This window comes from Hippocampus guttulatus, chromosome 20, assembly GCF_054856545.1.
Source record: "Hippocampus guttulatus isolate MCC_2025c chromosome 20, RoL_Hgut_1.0, whole genome shotgun sequence".
In the NCBI taxonomy this organism is placed as follows: Eukaryota; Metazoa; Chordata; class Actinopteri; order Syngnathiformes; family Syngnathidae; genus Hippocampus; species Hippocampus guttulatus.
In genome coordinates this window covers 12,135,001-12,150,529 of record NC_141280.1, presented here as the reverse complement: position 1 = coordinate 12,150,529, position 15,529 = coordinate 12,135,001, and the positions used below count along the sequence as shown (strand labels likewise).

The following is a 15,529-nucleotide window of genomic DNA, read 5'->3' as shown; positions in this document are numbered from 1 at the left end:
GTCCTAACCTGTCCCTGCCATTTTTCCAAACCCATATAAATGCCCGCCCCCGCAAGCCTGGTGAGAGCTTAGAAGTGTACAGTGCTGACGTCACCCGCCTCGTTATGGAAGCCTTCCCTGACTACGGCCGCGTAGCACAGGAAGGGGAGAAGTTTCGCCGCTTCGTGGCTGGTTTGGATCCTGCCCTGCAAGCAAAGATCCACGAGATGGGAGCAGGTGACCTTGACGAGGCCCTCGTTGTTGCTGGGCGCTGTGAAAGAGCACGTGCGGCACTGAACCTTCATGCTTCATACCCACCTATGCAGACTATGGACCAGGTGTCAGTGACATGTTCTGATACTGCTTCTGTTGAGCTTCTAGAAGCAATGGAACAACTGACAGTTAAAGTGAGTGGCCTACAGAGTGACGTCCACCAGCTACAGGAGAAGGACACCTACCGCAGCCAGCGCTTTGACCACTGGGCCAATCGATCTTCTGCATCTGGTGATCCCCTCGGTGGTGCACGCCGCCGTTCTCCATCCGACCATTGTGGTCCACACCAGTCCAGAAACTGCTACTCACCTGACAGATGCTACGGTCGAAGTCCAGAGTTCTATCGCAGGCACCGTCCAGACTCTCCTGAGTTCCGGCGCAGCAGACATGACTGGATCCCTGATGATGTCCAGCATCGCCGCCATTCTCCACGCAGACCTGACTGGGACTCCTCTGTGCATGAACGCCAGCGACGGCATTCCCCAAGCAGACGCAGCTGGGACTCTCAGGGGGATGCCCAGCGCTATCGTTCTGCAGATAGTACATCGCAAGGTGACTGCGGTGACTACCAGTCCAAGTCCGATCGGCCATACAGGAAACACTACAGCTCGCCGTCTCGGAGGGAGAGGGATGGGGACCTACCAGCCAGACGCAGTGTTCACTTCCAGTCTCCTGAGAGGCGAGTGCCATCCGGCACTTCCCGATCGACGCAACAGGGAAACGCCCACTAGCTGATGTTGAGGGGCAGACCTCAGCTTGTGAAATAGCGCCCCCTGCCGACAACCTGGAACCTGACAATCAAGACAATAACAAGTATATTCACTCGGAAACTGTGTCCCCCAACATCCTTTCCATTGTGGAAGGCATTGAAGTATCTGCTCTCCTCGACACTGGGTCCACCATTTCTATCATCAGTGAGGATTTCAGAGTATCACATCCAGCACTGAAGAAGCGCCCAATGAAGACATCCTTCACTTTGGCTCGCTCTGTCAATGGTCAATGCTTGGACACACTGGGGATTTTATCATTAGGCATCCGCTTAGGAAGAGAACTGTTGCAGCACGACTTCCAGGTCATCAGAGGAGCTCATCATTCTGTGATCTTAGGATGGGACTTCCTGAATCAGCACCATGCCCTGCTAGATGTCAGCAAAGGCCAGCTGATACTCTGGGACATGAATCTCCCTCTACTCCCTAAGAACCACGAAGTAGCTGCCTGCTGCAACGTCTCCGTGATGTCACCTGCCTGCATTCCTGCCCGGAGTGAAACCATCATCACCGCATGTGTCGCGGGTGCGACGGCCGCATCTCCAGTACCAACCGACTATGTTGGAGTCCTAATGCCCAACCCTTCATCTGAAGTTGTCGTGGCCCATACTCTCAGCGAAGTACAGAATGGAATGACTGTTGTTCGTGTTCTAAACACGACCGAAGAACACATCGAGCTGCATGTCGGTCAACACCTTGGTGAGTTTCATTCCATCTCATCTATTGACACTGTAGCTGTAGAAGAGTCACGCGGTGCTGCTTCGCATGTTTCTGATAAGACTGCTCCTCCTGTTGAGATAGATGAAACCTGTCTGACCCCAACCCAAGCTCAGTCACTGAAAGCCTTACTGTCTAAGTACTCCGTCGTGTTCAGCAAACACCAAGACGACCAAGGTAGAACAGGTATCATCAAGCATCGCATTCGCACAGGTGATGCATCACCAATCAAGCAGAGAGCGTACCGGGTGACACCAGACCAGCGACAGGAAATCCAGCGCCAAGTCGACAAGCTTCTGAAAGCAGACGTCATCGAAGAGAGCTACAGTCCTTGGGCCGCGCCTGTCGTTCTGGTCCGCAAGAAGAATGGATCTTGGCGTTTCTGTTTAGATTATAGAAAACTTAACGCTGTAACCATCAAAGATTCACATCCTCTGCCAAGAGTGGACGATGCCTTGGATGCGCTGTCAGGTTCCGCTTGGTTTTCCACCATGGACCTCCAGCACGGATACTGGCAGGTGGAAATGAAAGAGGAGGATCGCGAGAAGACCGCTTTCACGACAGGGAGTGGACTCTATCACTTTAAAGTGATGCCAATGGGATTGACCAACGCCCCAGCGACGTTTCAAAGGCTGATGGAGATGGTTCTCCGTGGCCTCCCATGGCAGACATGCCTCGTCTATTTGGATGATGTCTTGATCTTTAGCCAATCCTTTGAAGAACATCTCCAGCACTTGGAAGAGGTCTTCTGCAGATTCCAGTGTAGCGGCTTGAAGTTAAACCCTGCCAAATGCTACCTTGCCAAGGACAATGTACTCTTCCTTGGGCACATCGTCTCAAAGGACGGTGTAAAGCCGGACCCCAAGAACGTACAAAGTGTGAAAGATTGGCCCACTCCTCACACTCCAACTGAAGTGAGAGCCTTTCTCGGACTTTGTTCCTATTACAGAAAGTTCATTAAGAATTTTGCACATCATGCAGTACCCTTGCATGGACTGACAGAGAAGAATACACCATTCCGGTGGACACCAGCTTGTGAAGAAGCATTCGCTTATTTGAAACAAGCTCTATCACGTCCTCCTGTAATGGCCTTCCCAAACTTCGCCCAGCCGTTTCAACTATACACAGATGCCTCCTGCTCTGCCATTGGGGCAGTGTTAGCTCAGAAGCGTGATGAGAGGGAAGTGGTCGTTGCCTATGCCAGCCATGTCCTCACCAAAGCAGAGAGGAAATGGTCGACATATGACAGAGAGCTGTGGGCGATCGTCTGGTCTGTCAGACATTTTCGGCATTATCTCTACAAGCAACCTTTTGTCATCATTACAGATCACAAACCCCTCTTGGGCCTGAGAAGAATCCCCATCGACAGCGACAGGACTGGTCGGCGTGCACGTTGGGCCCTGGAATTAGATCCATTTGAGTGGACTGTGATCCACAGAGAAGGATATCGGCATCAGAATGCAGACTCATTGTCGAGGCGCCCAGAGGTAACAAGTCCACCTGCCACCACTGAAAACCCTTCTGTCGTCCCGCTGCCTTTTCATGTCGTCACAAAACCCAGCTATGTGTGCACCGCCGATCTTCAACTGGAACCAGAACCAATACCCCATCAGCCGGTTCCAAACCAGTCCGAAGGATGCCCCTCATCGACTTTCCAGCTTTCCACCAGTGGATTGGAGCTGCAGGAGAAGCAACAGCAGGACCCGATCCTGGCGGAGGTCATCAGATGGAAGACCAAAGGCTACAAACCCCCACTCTGGAGGATGAAAAACAGACCCGCTGCAGAGAAGTCACTCTGGCGTGAATACAGAAGGCTCACCTTTCACAATAAGCTGCTCTGTAGGAAAGTTCATAACCGAACATCCAAGTCAGCAGTCTATCAGGTTATCATACCTCAAGAGTTGCAGGAAGACGTCTTCAAGCTGCTCCATGGTAATCAGGTGGCAGGCCATTTGTCAGCGGAGAAGGTTCTGCAACGTGCGCAGGTATTGTGTTACTGGCCATTCATGTCCCGGGATATTTGTCAGTTGTGCAAGAAGTGTGTGCCGTGTGATGCTCGACGCAATCCTGTCCCACATCAGAGAGCACCCATGAAGACAGTGACTGCAACCTCACCATTCCAGAAAGTGGCAGCTGACATCTTGGAATTGCCAGTCACCAGCCGTGGCAACCGGTATGTGCTGGTGGTTCAAGATTACTTTTCTAAATATGTCAACCTCTACGCCATTCCAGATCAAAGGTCAACAACTGTGGCCAAATGCATTTTTGAGAACTTCATCAGAGAGCATGGAATCCCGGAGAGTCTTCACACGGACCAAGGACGGCAGTTCGAGTCGGACCTAGTCAAACATCTTTGTGGTCTACTAGGAGTGAAGAAGACAAGGACCAGCCCATATCATCCACAATGTGACGGTATGGTGGAACGATTTAACCGGACACTCATCGACCAATTAGCTAAGACTCTTCACCAGCAGTCTGGAGAGTGGGACGACTGCCTCAATCAGGTGGCCTTGGCCTATAACACCAGCCCTCACTCCTCTACGGGATACACCCCCTTTTTCCTGACCCATGGTCGAGAGGCGCGGATGCCTGTTAATGCCCTGTTCCCCGCTGATGTGCCGTTTCCAAACTCCACCCCCGGCACTTCAGCTGACTATGCAGTACAACTGACCCGAAAGCTGCAATCTGCCTTCAGGTCTGCTACTGTGAACAGGGATCAAGCTCACGTGCGACAGAAACATCACTATGACCAACTTGTCCATCACACTCCTTACACCCCAGGGGATTATGTGTGGTTGAGTGACCCTACAGCTTCACATCAAAAGCTGTCTCCACACTGGAAGGGACCTTTTGTGGTTCTGAAGTGTCTTGGATCGACTGAAGAGGAATCTGGCGTGACCTACAAGATCAAGTATCTGTTGGATCCACCTGATAAAGTCCAAACAGTCCACTACAACCGATTGCGTCCTTATTACCCTGATGTAAAGACCGTGCCTTTGGATGCTTCATCAGCACCTGTGGGTCACACACCTCATCCACCCCTGGCCCTATCAGCGTTATCAGGTGCTCTACCTTTCCAGCCCTCCAGATCTTCAGTGACCCTGAGGAGATGCCTGCCTGGCCCTTTATCACCTTGTCTGGCCCCATTGGAAAGGCCTCAGCCGACTGATACAGACTTGCCTGTTCCCTCATCTGTGGACCAGAGGCCTACCGTTCTGCCTGCAGCACTGGGTTCAAACACCGGTTCCTCTACACGCCCAGGCCACCGCCAAGTTAAACTTCCTTCGCGTTTCAAAGACTTTGTTCTGATGTGATTGTATGTTTCTGATGCCTTTTTGTTTTACCCCCCCCCCCCTGTGCAATGTTAGTTTGTTGTAACCTGAATTCTACATTAAGTGATCAAAGTAGAAATGAGGGCATTTCTCTGGTGAGAGGGGGAAGAATGTAAGCTTTTGTTAAATTGTTAATTATTATCATTTTATATTTAAGCATTATATTCTTTTATGTTAGTTACCTTAATTATACTCTGTTTAATACGTCCTGAAATATTCTTATGTTGCTTACATGTGATTGGGGAAGAAAAGCAGGAAGGTGGGTCGTTACCGGAAGGGGGAGTGTTCGTTGGGGAGTGAGGAGGCAGCCGTTAAAAATAATAAATAAAAAAAAAAAGAAAGAGCTGTGTTCAAACGAAGTCGTCCTCTCCTTTTTGCCCATTCTAAACGTAGAGCAATCCATCTAAAACCTACGAACCCCTCAACTTACACTTGGATGGGAGACCGCCTGGGAATACCAGGTGCTGTAAGCTTTTGCACCCACGTGAACACTCTTTCACGTTATTTCGCGCTACCTTTTCTCCACTTTTTTCACCTCAGCCTTAACTGGGGGACCCTCAACGTTGAACTGATATTTTTAAATCTCTTATTGATGTGTTGCACCTCCGCTGGAAAAGCACACTTTTGCAACAGACATCAAGTACCGAGGAGCTGCGTGCTCGCAGCTGGCCGTATGCGAGCCTGACAGGCTGAGCGCTCAAACCACCACGGGAGCGGGCCCCTCCTTCGTGCACTCGCGAGGAGGTGAATAAATGAAAAAAATTCACCCCACCAGTCCACCCCCGACCCGGAAGTGCCTGTCAGCTATAAAGGGGACAATTTTCACTTCTTTTCTCGCTTACGGCCATACTACCCTGAGAACGCCCGATCTCGTCCGATCTCGGAAGCTAAGCAGCGTCGGGCCTGGTTAGTACTTGGATGGGAGACCGCCTGGGAATACCAGGTGCTGTAAGCTTTTGCACCCACGTGAACACTCTTTCACGTTATTTCGCGCTACCTTTTCTCCACTTTTTTCACCTCAGCCTTAACTGGGAGAGCCACAACGTTCAACTGACATTTTTAAATCTCTTATTAATGTGTTTCACCTCCGCTGGAAAAGCACACTTTTGCAACAGACATCAAGTACCGAGGAGCTGCGTGCTCGCAGCGGACCGTATGCGAGCCTGACAGGCTGAGCGCTCAAACCACCACGGGAGCGGGCCCCTCCTTCGTGCACTCGCGAGGAGGTGAATAAATGAAAAAAATTCACCCCACTACTCCGCCCCCGACCCGGAAGTGCCCTGTCTGCTATAAAGGGGACAATTTTCACGTTTTCCCTCGCTTACGGCCATACTACCCTGAGAACGCCCGATCTCGTCCGATCTCGGAAGCTAAGCAGGGTCGGGCCTGGTTAGTACTTGGATGGGAGACCGCCTGGGAATACCAGGTGCTGTAAGCTTTTGCACCCACGTGAACACTCTTTCACGTTATTTCGCGCTACCTTTTCTCCACTTTTTTCACCTCAGCCTTAACTGGGGGACCCTCAACGTTGAACTGATATTTTTAAATCTCTTATTGATGTGTTGCACCTCGGCTGGAAAAGCACACTTTCGCAACAGACATCAAGTACCGAGGAGCTGCGTGCTCGCAGCGGACCGTATGCGAGCCTGACAGGCTGAGCGCTCAAACCACCACGGGAGCGGGCCCCTCCTTCGTGCACTCGGGAGGAGGTGAATAAATGAAAAAAATTCACCCCACCAGTCCACCCCCGACCCGGAAGTGCCTGTCGGCTATAAAGGGGACAATTTTCACTTCTTTTCTCGCTTACGACCATACTACCCCGAGAACGCCCGATCTCGTCCGATTTCGGAAGCTAAGCAGGGTCGGGCCTGGTTAGTACTTGGATGGGAGACCGCCTGGGAATACCAGGTGCTGTAAGCTTTTGCACCCACGTGAACACTCTTTCACATTATTTCGCGGTTCCTTTTCTCCACTTTTTCACCTCAGCCTTAACTGGGAGAGCCACAACGTTGAACTGACATTTTTAAATCTCTTATTGATGTGGTGCACCTCCGCTGGAAAAGCACACTTTTGCAACAGACATCAAGTACCGAGGAGCTGCGTGCTCGCAGCGGACCGTATGCGAGCCTGACAGGCTGAGCGCTCAAACCACCACGGGAGCGGGCCCCTCCTTCGTGCACTCGGGAGGAGGTGAATAAATGAAAAAAATTCACCCCACCACTCCACCCCCAACCCGGAAGTGCCTGTCAGCTATAAAGGGGACAATTTTCACTTCTTTTCTCGCTTACGGCCATACTACCCTGAGAACGCCCGATCTCGTCCGATCTCGGAAGCTAAGCAGGGTCGGGCCTGGTTAGTACTTGGATGGGAGACCGCCTGGGAATACCAGGTGCTGTAAGCTTTTGCACCCACCTCCAATTCACAACACAAATCACTGCTCTTGCCTAAAATTTTGGCTTTCATTTGTCATTCAACTTTCACCTATCCTGTGTTTTGAAATCGTTTCCTTCAAGTTGATTTGACAGATCAACGTCTCTTTGGAATAAAATAATGTCCAACAGAGGGAGCCGTCTGCACGCTGCTCGGTCATGATAGCACTTGGACAAGAAGCAGCTTTGGATTTCCGCCTGCTGGATGCTTTTTCACCTCCACTGGAAAAGCAAAATTTTGCAAAAGACATCAAGTACCGAGGAGCTGCGTGCTCGCAGCGGACCGTATGCGAGCCTGACAGGCTGAGCGCTCAAACCACCACGGGAGCGGGCCCCTCCTTCGTGCACTCGCGAGGAGGTGAAAAATGAAAAAAAATCACCCCACTACTCCGCCCCCGACCCGGAAGTGCCCTGTCAGCTATAAAAGGGACAATTTTCACTTCTTTTCTCGCTTACGGCCATACTACCCTGAGAACGCCCGATCTCGTCCGATCTCGGAAGCTAAGCAGCGTCGGGCCTGGTTAGTACTTGGATGGGAGACCGCCTGGGAATACCAGGTGCTGTAAGCTTTTGCACCCACGTGAACACTCTTTCACGTTATTTCGCGCTTCCTTTTCTCCACTTTTTCACCTCAGCCTTAACTGGGAGAGACACAACGTTGAACTGATATTTTTAAATTTCTTATTGATGTGTTGCACCTCCGCTGGAAAAGCACACTTTTGCAACAGACATCAAGTACCGAGGAGCTGCGTGCTCGCAGCGGACCGTATGCAAGCCTGACAGGCTGAGCGCTCAAACAACCACGGGAGCGGGCCCCTCCTTCGTGCACTCGGGAGGAGGTGAATAAATGAAAAAAATTCACCCCACCACTCCGCCCCCGACCCGGAAGTGCCCTGTCAGCTATAAAGGGGACGATTTTCACTTCTTTTCTCGCTTACGGCCATACTACCCTGAGAACGCCCGATCTCGTCCGATCTCGGAAGCTAAGCAGGGTCGGGCCTGGTTAGTACTTGGATGGGAGACCGCCTGGGAATACCAGGTGCTGTAAGCTTTTGCACCCACGTGAACACTCTTTCACGTTATTTCGCGCTTCCTTTTCTCCACTTTTTCACCTCAGCCTTAACTGGGAGAGACACAACGTTGAACTGACATTTTTAAATCTCTTATTGATGTGTTGCACCTCCGCTGGAAAAGCACACTTTTGCAACAGACATCAAGTACCGAGGAGCTGCGTGCTCGCAGCGGACCGTATGCGAGCCTGACAGGCTGAGCGCTCAAACCACCACGGGAGCGGGCCCCTCCTTCGTGCACTCGGGAGGAGGTGAATAAATGAAAAACATTCACCCCACTACTCCGCCCCCGACCCGGAAGTGCCCTGTCTGCTATAAAGGGGACAATTTTCACGTTTTCCCTCGCTTACGGCCATACTACCCTGAGAACGCCCGATCTCGTCCGATCTCGGAAGCTAAGCAGGGTCGGGCCTGGTTAGTACTTGGATGGGAGACCGCCTGGGAATACCAGGTGCTGTAAGCTTTTGCACCCACGTGAACACTCTTTCACGTTATTTCGCGCTACCTTTTCTCCACTTTTTTCACCTCAGCCTTAACTGGGGGACCCTCAACGTTGAACTGATATTTTTAAATCTCTTATTGATGTGTTGCACCTCCGCTGGAAAAGCACACTTTTGCAACAGACATCAAGTACCGAGGAGCTGCGTGCTCGCAGCTGGCCGTATGCGAGCCTGACAGGCTGAGCGCTCAAACCACCACGGGAGCGGGCCCCTCCTTCGTGCACTCGCAAGGAGGTGAATAAATGAAAAAAATTCACCCCACTACTGCGCCCCCGACCCGGAAGTGCCCTGTCAGCTATAAAGGGGACAATTTTCACTTCTTTTCTCGCTTACGGCCATACTACCCTGAGAACGCCCGATCTCGTCCGATCTCGGAAGCTAAGCAGGGTCGGGCCTGGTTAGTACTTGGATGGGAGACCGCCTGGGAATACCAAGTGCTGTAAGCTTTTGCACCCACGTGAACACTCTTTCACGTTATTTCGCGCTACCTTTTCTCCACTTTTTTCACCTCAGCCTTAACTGGGGGACCCACAACGTTGAACTGATATTTTTAAATCTCTTATTGATGTGTTGCACCTCCGCTGGAAAAGCACACTTTTGCAACAGACATCAAGTACCGAGGAGCTGCGTGCTCGCAGCGGACCGTATGCAAGCCTGACAGGCTGAGCGCTCAAACCACCACGGGAGCGGGCCCCTCCTTCGTGCACTCGGGAGGAGGTGAATAAATGAAAAAAATTCACCCCACCACTCCGCCCCCGACCCGGAAGTGCCCTGTCAGCTATAAAGGGGACGATTTTCACTTCTTTTCTCGCTTACGGCCATACTACCCTGAGAACGCCCGATCTCGTCCGATCTCGGAAGCTAAGCAGGGTCGGGCCTGGTTAGTACTTGGATGGGAGACCGCCTGGGAATACCAGGTGCTGTAAGCTTTTGCACCCACGTGAACACTCTTTCACGTTATTTCGCGCTACCTTTTCTCCACTTTTTTCACCTCAGCCTTAACTGGGAGAGCCACAACGTTCAACTGACATTTTTAAATCTCTTATTAATGTGTTTCACCTCCGCTGGAAAAGCACACTTTTGCAACAGACATCAAGTACCGAGGAGCTGCGTGCTCGCAGCGGACCGTATGCGAGCCTGACAGGCTGAGCGCTCAAACCACCACGGGAGCGGGCCCCTCCTTCGTGCACTCGCGAGGAGGTGAATAAATGAAAAAAATTCACCCCACTACTCCGCCCCCGACCCGGAAGTGCCCTGTCTGCTATAAAGGGGACAATTTTCACGTTTTCCCTCGCTTACGGCCATACTACCCTGAGAACGCCCGATCTCGTCCGATCTCGGAAGCTAAGCAGGGTCGGGCCTGGTTAGTACTTGGATGGGAGACCGCCTGGGAATACCAGGTGCTGTAAGCTTTTGCACCCACGTGAATACTCTTTCACGTTATTTCGCGCTTCCTTTTCTCCACTTTTTCACCTCAGCCTTAACTGGGAGAGCCACAACGTTCAACTGACATTTTTAAATCTCTTATTGATGTGTTGCACCTCCGCTGGAAAAGCACACTTTTGCAACAGACATCAAGTACCGAGGAGCTGCGTGCTCGCAGCGGACCGTATGCAAGCCTGACAGGCTGAGCGCTCAAACAACCACGGGAGCGGGCCCCTCCTTCGTGCACTCGGGAGGAGGTGAATAAATGAAAAAAATTCACCCCACCACTCCGCCCCCGACCCGGAAGTGCCCTGTCAGCTATAAAGGGGACGATTTTCACTTCTTTTCTCGCTTACGGCCATACTACCCTGAGAACGCCCGATCTCGTCCGATCTCGGAAGCTAAGCAGGGTCGGGCCTGGTTAGTACTTGGATGGGAGACCGCCTGGGAATACCAGGTGCTGTAAGCTTTTGCACCCACGTGAACACTCTTTCACGTTATTTCGCGCTTCCTTTTCTCCACTTTTTCACCTCAGCCTTAACTGGGAGAGACACAACGTTGAACTGACATTTTTAAATCTCTTATTGATGTGTTGCACCTCCGCTGGAAAAGCACACTTTTGCAACAGACATCAAGTACCGAGGAGCTGCGTGCTCGCAGCGGACCGTATGCGAGCCTGACAGGCTGAGCGCTCAAACCACCACGGGAGCGGGCCCCTCCTTCGTGCACTCGGGAGGAGGTGAATAAATGAAAAACATTCACCCCACTACTCCGCCCCCGACCCGGAAGTGCCCTGTCTGCTATAAAGGGGACAATTTTCACGTTTTCCCTCGCTTACGGCCATACTACCCTGAGAACGCCCGATCTCGTCCGATCTCGGAAGCTAAGCAGGGTCGGGCCTGGTTAGTACTTGGATGGGAGACCGCCTGGGAATACCAGGTGCTGTAAGCTTTTGCACCCACGTGAACACTCTTTCACGTTATTTCGCGCTACCTTTTCTCCACTTTTTTCACCTCAGCCTTAACTGGGGGACCCTCAACGTTGAACTGATATTTTTAAATCTCTTATTGATGTGTTGCACCTCCGCTGGAAAAGCACACTTTTGCAACAGACATCAAGTACCGAGGAGCTGCGTGCTCGCAGCTGGCCGTATGCGAGCCTGACAGGCTGAGCGCTCAAACCACCACGGGAGCGGGCCCCTCCTTCGTGCACTCGCAAGGAGGTGAATAAATGAAAAAAATTCACCCCACTACTGCGCCCCCGACCCGGAAGTGCCCTGTCAGCTATAAAGGGGACAATTTTCACTTCTTTTCTCGCTTACGGCCATACTACCCTGAGAACGCCCGATCTCGTCCGATCTCGGAAGCTAAGCAGGGTCGGGCCTGGTTAGTACTTGGATGGGAGACCGCCTGGGAATACCAAGTGCTGTAAGCTTTTGCACCCACGTGAACACTCTTTCACGTTATTTCGCGCTACCTTTTCTCCACTTTTTTCACCTCAGCCTTAACTGGGGGACCCACAACGTTGAACTGATATTTTTAAATCTCTTATTGATGTGTTGCACCTCCGCTGGAAAAGCACACTTTTGCAACAGACATCAAGTACCGAGGAGCTGCGTGCTCGCAGCGGACCGTATGCAAGCCTGACAGGCTGAGCGCTCAAACCACCACGGGAGCGGGCCCCTCCTTCGTGCACTCGGGAGGAGGTGAATAAATGAAAAAAATTCACCCCACCACTCCGCCCCCGACCCGGAAGTGCCCTGTCAGCTATAAAGGGGACGATTTTCACTTCTTTTCTCGCTTACGGCCATACTACCCTGAGAACGCCCGATCTCGTCCGATCTCGGAAGCTAAGCAGGGTCGGGCCTGGTTAGTACTTGGATGGGAGACCGCCTGGGAATACCAGGTGCTGTAAGCTTTTGCACCCACGTGAACACTCTTTCACGTTATTTCGCGCTACCTTTTCTCCACTTTTTTCACCTCAGCCTTAACTGGGAGAGCCACAACGTTCAACTGACATTTTTAAATCTCTTATTAATGTGTTTCACCTCCGCTGGAAAAGCACACTTTTGCAACAGACATCAAGTACCGAGGAGCTGCGTGCTCGCAGCGGACCGTATGCGAGCCTGACAGGCTGAGCGCTCAAACCACCACGGGAGCGGGCCCCTCCTTCGTGCACTCGCGAGGAGGTGAATAAATGAAAAAAATTCACCCCACTACTCCGCCCCCGACCCGGAAGTGCCCTGTCTGCTATAAAGGGGACAATTTTCACGTTTTCCCTCGCTTACGGCCATACTACCCTGAGAACGCCCGATCTCGTCCGATCTCGGAAGCTAAGCAGGGTCGGGCCTGGTTAGTACTTGGATGGGAGACCGCCTGGGAATACCAGGTGCTGTAAGCTTTTGCACCCACGTGAATACTCTTTCACGTTATTTCGCGCTTCCTTTTCTCCACTTTTTCACCTCAGCCTTAACTGGGAGAGCCACAACGTTCAACTGACATTTTTAAATCTCTTATTGATGTGTTGCACCTCCGCTGGAAAAGCACACTTTTGCAACAGACATCAAGTACCGAGGAGCTGCGTGCTCGCAGCGGACCGTATGCAAGCCTGACAGGCTGAGCGCTCAAACAACCACGGGAGCGGGCCCCTCCTTCGTGCACTCGGGAGGAGGTGAATAAATGAAAAAAATTCACCCCACCACTCCGCCCCCGACCCGGAAGTGCCCTGTCAGCTATAAAGGGGACGATTTTCACTTCTTTTCTCGCTTACGGCCATACTACCCTGAGAACGCCCGATCTCGTCCGATCTCGGAAGCTAAGCAGGGTCGGGCCTGGTTAGTACTTGGATGGGAGACCGCCTGGGAATACCAGGTGCTGTAAGCTTTTGCACCCACGTGAACACTCTTTCACGTTATTTCGCGCTTCCTTTTCTCCACTTTTTCACCTCAGCCTTAACTGGGAGAGACACAACGTTGAACTGACATTTTTAAATCTCTTATTGATGTGTTGCACCTCCGCTGGAAAAGCACACTTTTGCAACAGACATCAAGTACCGAGGAGCTGCGTGCTCGCAGCGGACCGTATGCGAGCCTGACAGGCTGAGCGCTCAAACCACCACGGGAGCGGGCCCCTCCTTCGTGCACTCGGGAGGAGGTGAATAAATGAAAAACATTCACCCCACTACTCCGCCCCCGACCCGGAAGTGCCCTGTCTGCTATAAAGGGGACAATTTTCACGTTTTCCCTCGCTTACGGCCATACTACCCTGAGAACGCCCGATCTCGTCCGATCTCGGAAGCTAAGCAGGGTCGGGCCTGGTTAGTACTTGGATGGGAGACCGCCTGGGAATACCAGGTGCTGTAAGCTTTTGCACCCACGTGAACACTCTTTCACGTTATTTCGCGCTACCTTTTCTCCACTTTTTTCACCTCAGCCTTAACTGGGGGACCCTCAACGTTGAACTGATATTTTTAAATCTCTTATTGATGTGTTGCACCTCCGCTGGAAAAGCACACTTTTGCAACAGACATCAAGTACCGAGGAGCTGCGTGCTCGCAGCTGGCCGTATGCGAGCCTGACAGGCTGAGCGCTCAAACCACCACGGGAGCGGGCCCCTCCTTCGTGCACTCGCAAGGAGGTGAATAAATGAAAAAAATTCACCCCACTACTGCGCCCCCGACCCGGAAGTGCCCTGTCAGCTATAAAGGGGACAATTTTCACTTCTTTTCTCGCTTACGGCCATACTACCCTGAGAACGCCCGATCTCGTCCGATCTCGGAAGCTAAGCAGGGTCGGGCCTGGTTAGTACTTGGATGGGAGACCGCCTGGGAATACCAAGTGCTGTAAGCTTTTGCACCCACGTGAACACTCTTTCACGTTATTTCGCGCTACCTTTTCTCCACTTTTTTCACCTCAGCCTTAACTGGGGGACCCACAACGTTGAACTGATATTTTTAAATCTCTTATTGATGTGTTGCACCTCCGCTGGAAAAGCACACTTTTGCAACAGACATCAAGTACCGAGGAGCTGCGTGCTCGCAGCGGACCGTATGCAAGCCTGACAGGCTGAGCGCTCAAACCACCACGGGAGCGGGCCCCTCCTTCGTGCACTCGGGAGGAGGTGAATAAATGAAAAAAATTCACCCCACCACTCCGCCCCCGACCCGGAAGTGCCCTGTCAGCTATAAAGGGGACGATTTTCACTTCTTTTCTCGCTTACGGCCATACTACCCTGAGAACGCCCGATCTCGTCCGATCTCGGAAGCTAAGCAGGGTCGGGCCTGGTTAGTACTTGGATGGGAGACCGCCTGGGAATACCAGGTGCTGTAAGCTTTTGCACCCACGTGAACACTCTTTCACGTTATTTCGCGCTACCTTTTCTCCACTTTTTTCACCTCAGCCTTAACTGGGAGAGCCACAACGTTCAACTGACATTTTTAAATCTCTTATTAATGTGTTTCACCTCCGCTGGAAAAGCACACTTTTGCAACAGACATCAAGTACCGAGGAGCTGCGTGCTCGCAGCGGACCGTATGCGAGCCTGACAGGCTGAGCGCTCAAACCACCACGGGAGCGGGCCCCTCCTTCGTGCACTCGCGAGGAGGTGAATAAATGAAAAAAATTCACCCCACTACTCCGCCCCCGACCCGGAAGTGCCCTGTCTGCTATAAAGGGGACAATTTTCACGTTTTCCCTCGCTTACGGCCATACTACCCTGAGAACGCCCGATCTCGTCCGATCTCGGAAGCTAAGCAGGGTCGGGCCTGGTTAGTACTTGGATGGGAGACCGCCTGGGAATACCAGGTGCTGTAAGCTTTTGCACCCACGTGAATACTCTTTCACGTTATTTCGCGCTTCCTTTTCTCCACTTTTTCACCTCAGCCTTAACTGGGAGAGCCACAACGTTCAACTGACATTTTTAAATCTCTTATTGATGTGTTGCACCTCCGCTGGAAAAGCACACTTTTGCAACAGACATCAAGTACCGAGGAGCTGCGTGCTCGCAGCGGACCGTATGCGAGCCTGACAGGCTGAGCGCT

The 15,529-nt window shown here is 51.9% G+C and overlaps 20 non-coding genes across 20 annotated transcripts; all 20 read left to right on the top strand.

Annotated features, from left to right (window-relative positions):
- The first annotated feature begins 5,904 nt into the window (after positions 1 to 5,904).
- Positions 5,905 to 6,023, top strand: LOC147189214 (5S ribosomal RNA). Its single transcript, XR_015098139.1, has one exon. It is a non-coding gene; the product is annotated as a 5S ribosomal RNA (ribosomal RNA).
- A 364-nt stretch (positions 6,024 to 6,387) lies between these two features.
- Positions 6,388 to 6,506, top strand: LOC147189213 (5S ribosomal RNA). Its single transcript, XR_015097803.1, has one exon. It is a non-coding gene; the product is annotated as a 5S ribosomal RNA (ribosomal RNA).
- A 363-nt stretch (positions 6,507 to 6,869) lies between these two features.
- Positions 6,870 to 6,988, top strand: LOC147189212 (5S ribosomal RNA). Its single transcript, XR_015098464.1, has one exon. It is a non-coding gene; the product is annotated as a 5S ribosomal RNA (ribosomal RNA).
- A 362-nt stretch (positions 6,989 to 7,350) lies between these two features.
- On the top strand, positions 7,351 to 7,469 carry LOC147189211 (5S ribosomal RNA). Its single transcript, XR_015097802.1, has one exon. It is a non-coding gene; the product is annotated as a 5S ribosomal RNA (ribosomal RNA).
- Positions 7,470 to 7,947: 478 nt separating this feature from the next.
- LOC147189210 (5S ribosomal RNA) lies at positions 7,948 to 8,066 on the top strand. The gene has a single exon (XR_015098138.1). It is a non-coding gene; the product is annotated as a 5S ribosomal RNA (ribosomal RNA).
- Positions 8,067 to 8,429: 363 nt separating this feature from the next.
- On the top strand, positions 8,430 to 8,548 carry LOC147189209 (5S ribosomal RNA). The gene has a single exon (XR_015097801.1). It is a non-coding gene; the product is annotated as a 5S ribosomal RNA (ribosomal RNA).
- Positions 8,549 to 8,911: 363 nt separating this feature from the next.
- LOC147189208 (5S ribosomal RNA) lies at positions 8,912 to 9,030 on the top strand. Its single transcript, XR_015097800.1, has one exon. It is a non-coding gene; the product is annotated as a 5S ribosomal RNA (ribosomal RNA).
- Positions 9,031 to 9,394: 364 nt separating this feature from the next.
- LOC147189207 (5S ribosomal RNA) lies at positions 9,395 to 9,513 on the top strand. The gene has a single exon (XR_015098219.1). It is a non-coding gene; the product is annotated as a 5S ribosomal RNA (ribosomal RNA).
- A 364-nt stretch (positions 9,514 to 9,877) lies between these two features.
- LOC147189206 (5S ribosomal RNA) lies at positions 9,878 to 9,996 on the top strand. The gene has a single exon (XR_015097798.1). It is a non-coding gene; the product is annotated as a 5S ribosomal RNA (ribosomal RNA).
- Positions 9,997 to 10,360: 364 nt separating this feature from the next.
- Positions 10,361 to 10,479, top strand: LOC147189205 (5S ribosomal RNA). The gene has a single exon (XR_015097797.1). It is a non-coding gene; the product is annotated as a 5S ribosomal RNA (ribosomal RNA).
- A 363-nt stretch (positions 10,480 to 10,842) lies between these two features.
- Positions 10,843 to 10,961, top strand: LOC147189204 (5S ribosomal RNA). The gene has a single exon (XR_015097796.1). It is a non-coding gene; the product is annotated as a 5S ribosomal RNA (ribosomal RNA).
- A 363-nt stretch (positions 10,962 to 11,324) lies between these two features.
- Positions 11,325 to 11,443, top strand: LOC147189203 (5S ribosomal RNA). Its single transcript, XR_015097795.1, has one exon. It is a non-coding gene; the product is annotated as a 5S ribosomal RNA (ribosomal RNA).
- Positions 11,444 to 11,807: 364 nt separating this feature from the next.
- LOC147189202 (5S ribosomal RNA) lies at positions 11,808 to 11,926 on the top strand. Its single transcript, XR_015098217.1, has one exon. It is a non-coding gene; the product is annotated as a 5S ribosomal RNA (ribosomal RNA).
- Positions 11,927 to 12,290: 364 nt separating this feature from the next.
- LOC147189201 (5S ribosomal RNA) lies at positions 12,291 to 12,409 on the top strand. Its single transcript, XR_015097794.1, has one exon. It is a non-coding gene; the product is annotated as a 5S ribosomal RNA (ribosomal RNA).
- A 364-nt stretch (positions 12,410 to 12,773) lies between these two features.
- On the top strand, positions 12,774 to 12,892 carry LOC147189200 (5S ribosomal RNA). Its single transcript, XR_015097792.1, has one exon. It is a non-coding gene; the product is annotated as a 5S ribosomal RNA (ribosomal RNA).
- Positions 12,893 to 13,255: 363 nt separating this feature from the next.
- LOC147189199 (5S ribosomal RNA) lies at positions 13,256 to 13,374 on the top strand. Its single transcript, XR_015097791.1, has one exon. It is a non-coding gene; the product is annotated as a 5S ribosomal RNA (ribosomal RNA).
- A 363-nt stretch (positions 13,375 to 13,737) lies between these two features.
- LOC147189198 (5S ribosomal RNA) lies at positions 13,738 to 13,856 on the top strand. The gene has a single exon (XR_015097790.1). It is a non-coding gene; the product is annotated as a 5S ribosomal RNA (ribosomal RNA).
- Positions 13,857 to 14,220: 364 nt separating this feature from the next.
- Positions 14,221 to 14,339, top strand: LOC147189197 (5S ribosomal RNA). The gene has a single exon (XR_015098216.1). It is a non-coding gene; the product is annotated as a 5S ribosomal RNA (ribosomal RNA).
- A 364-nt stretch (positions 14,340 to 14,703) lies between these two features.
- LOC147189196 (5S ribosomal RNA) lies at positions 14,704 to 14,822 on the top strand. The gene has a single exon (XR_015097789.1). It is a non-coding gene; the product is annotated as a 5S ribosomal RNA (ribosomal RNA).
- A 364-nt stretch (positions 14,823 to 15,186) lies between these two features.
- LOC147189195 (5S ribosomal RNA) lies at positions 15,187 to 15,305 on the top strand. The gene has a single exon (XR_015097788.1). It is a non-coding gene; the product is annotated as a 5S ribosomal RNA (ribosomal RNA).
- The last annotated feature ends 224 nt before the right edge of the window (positions 15,306 to 15,529 follow it).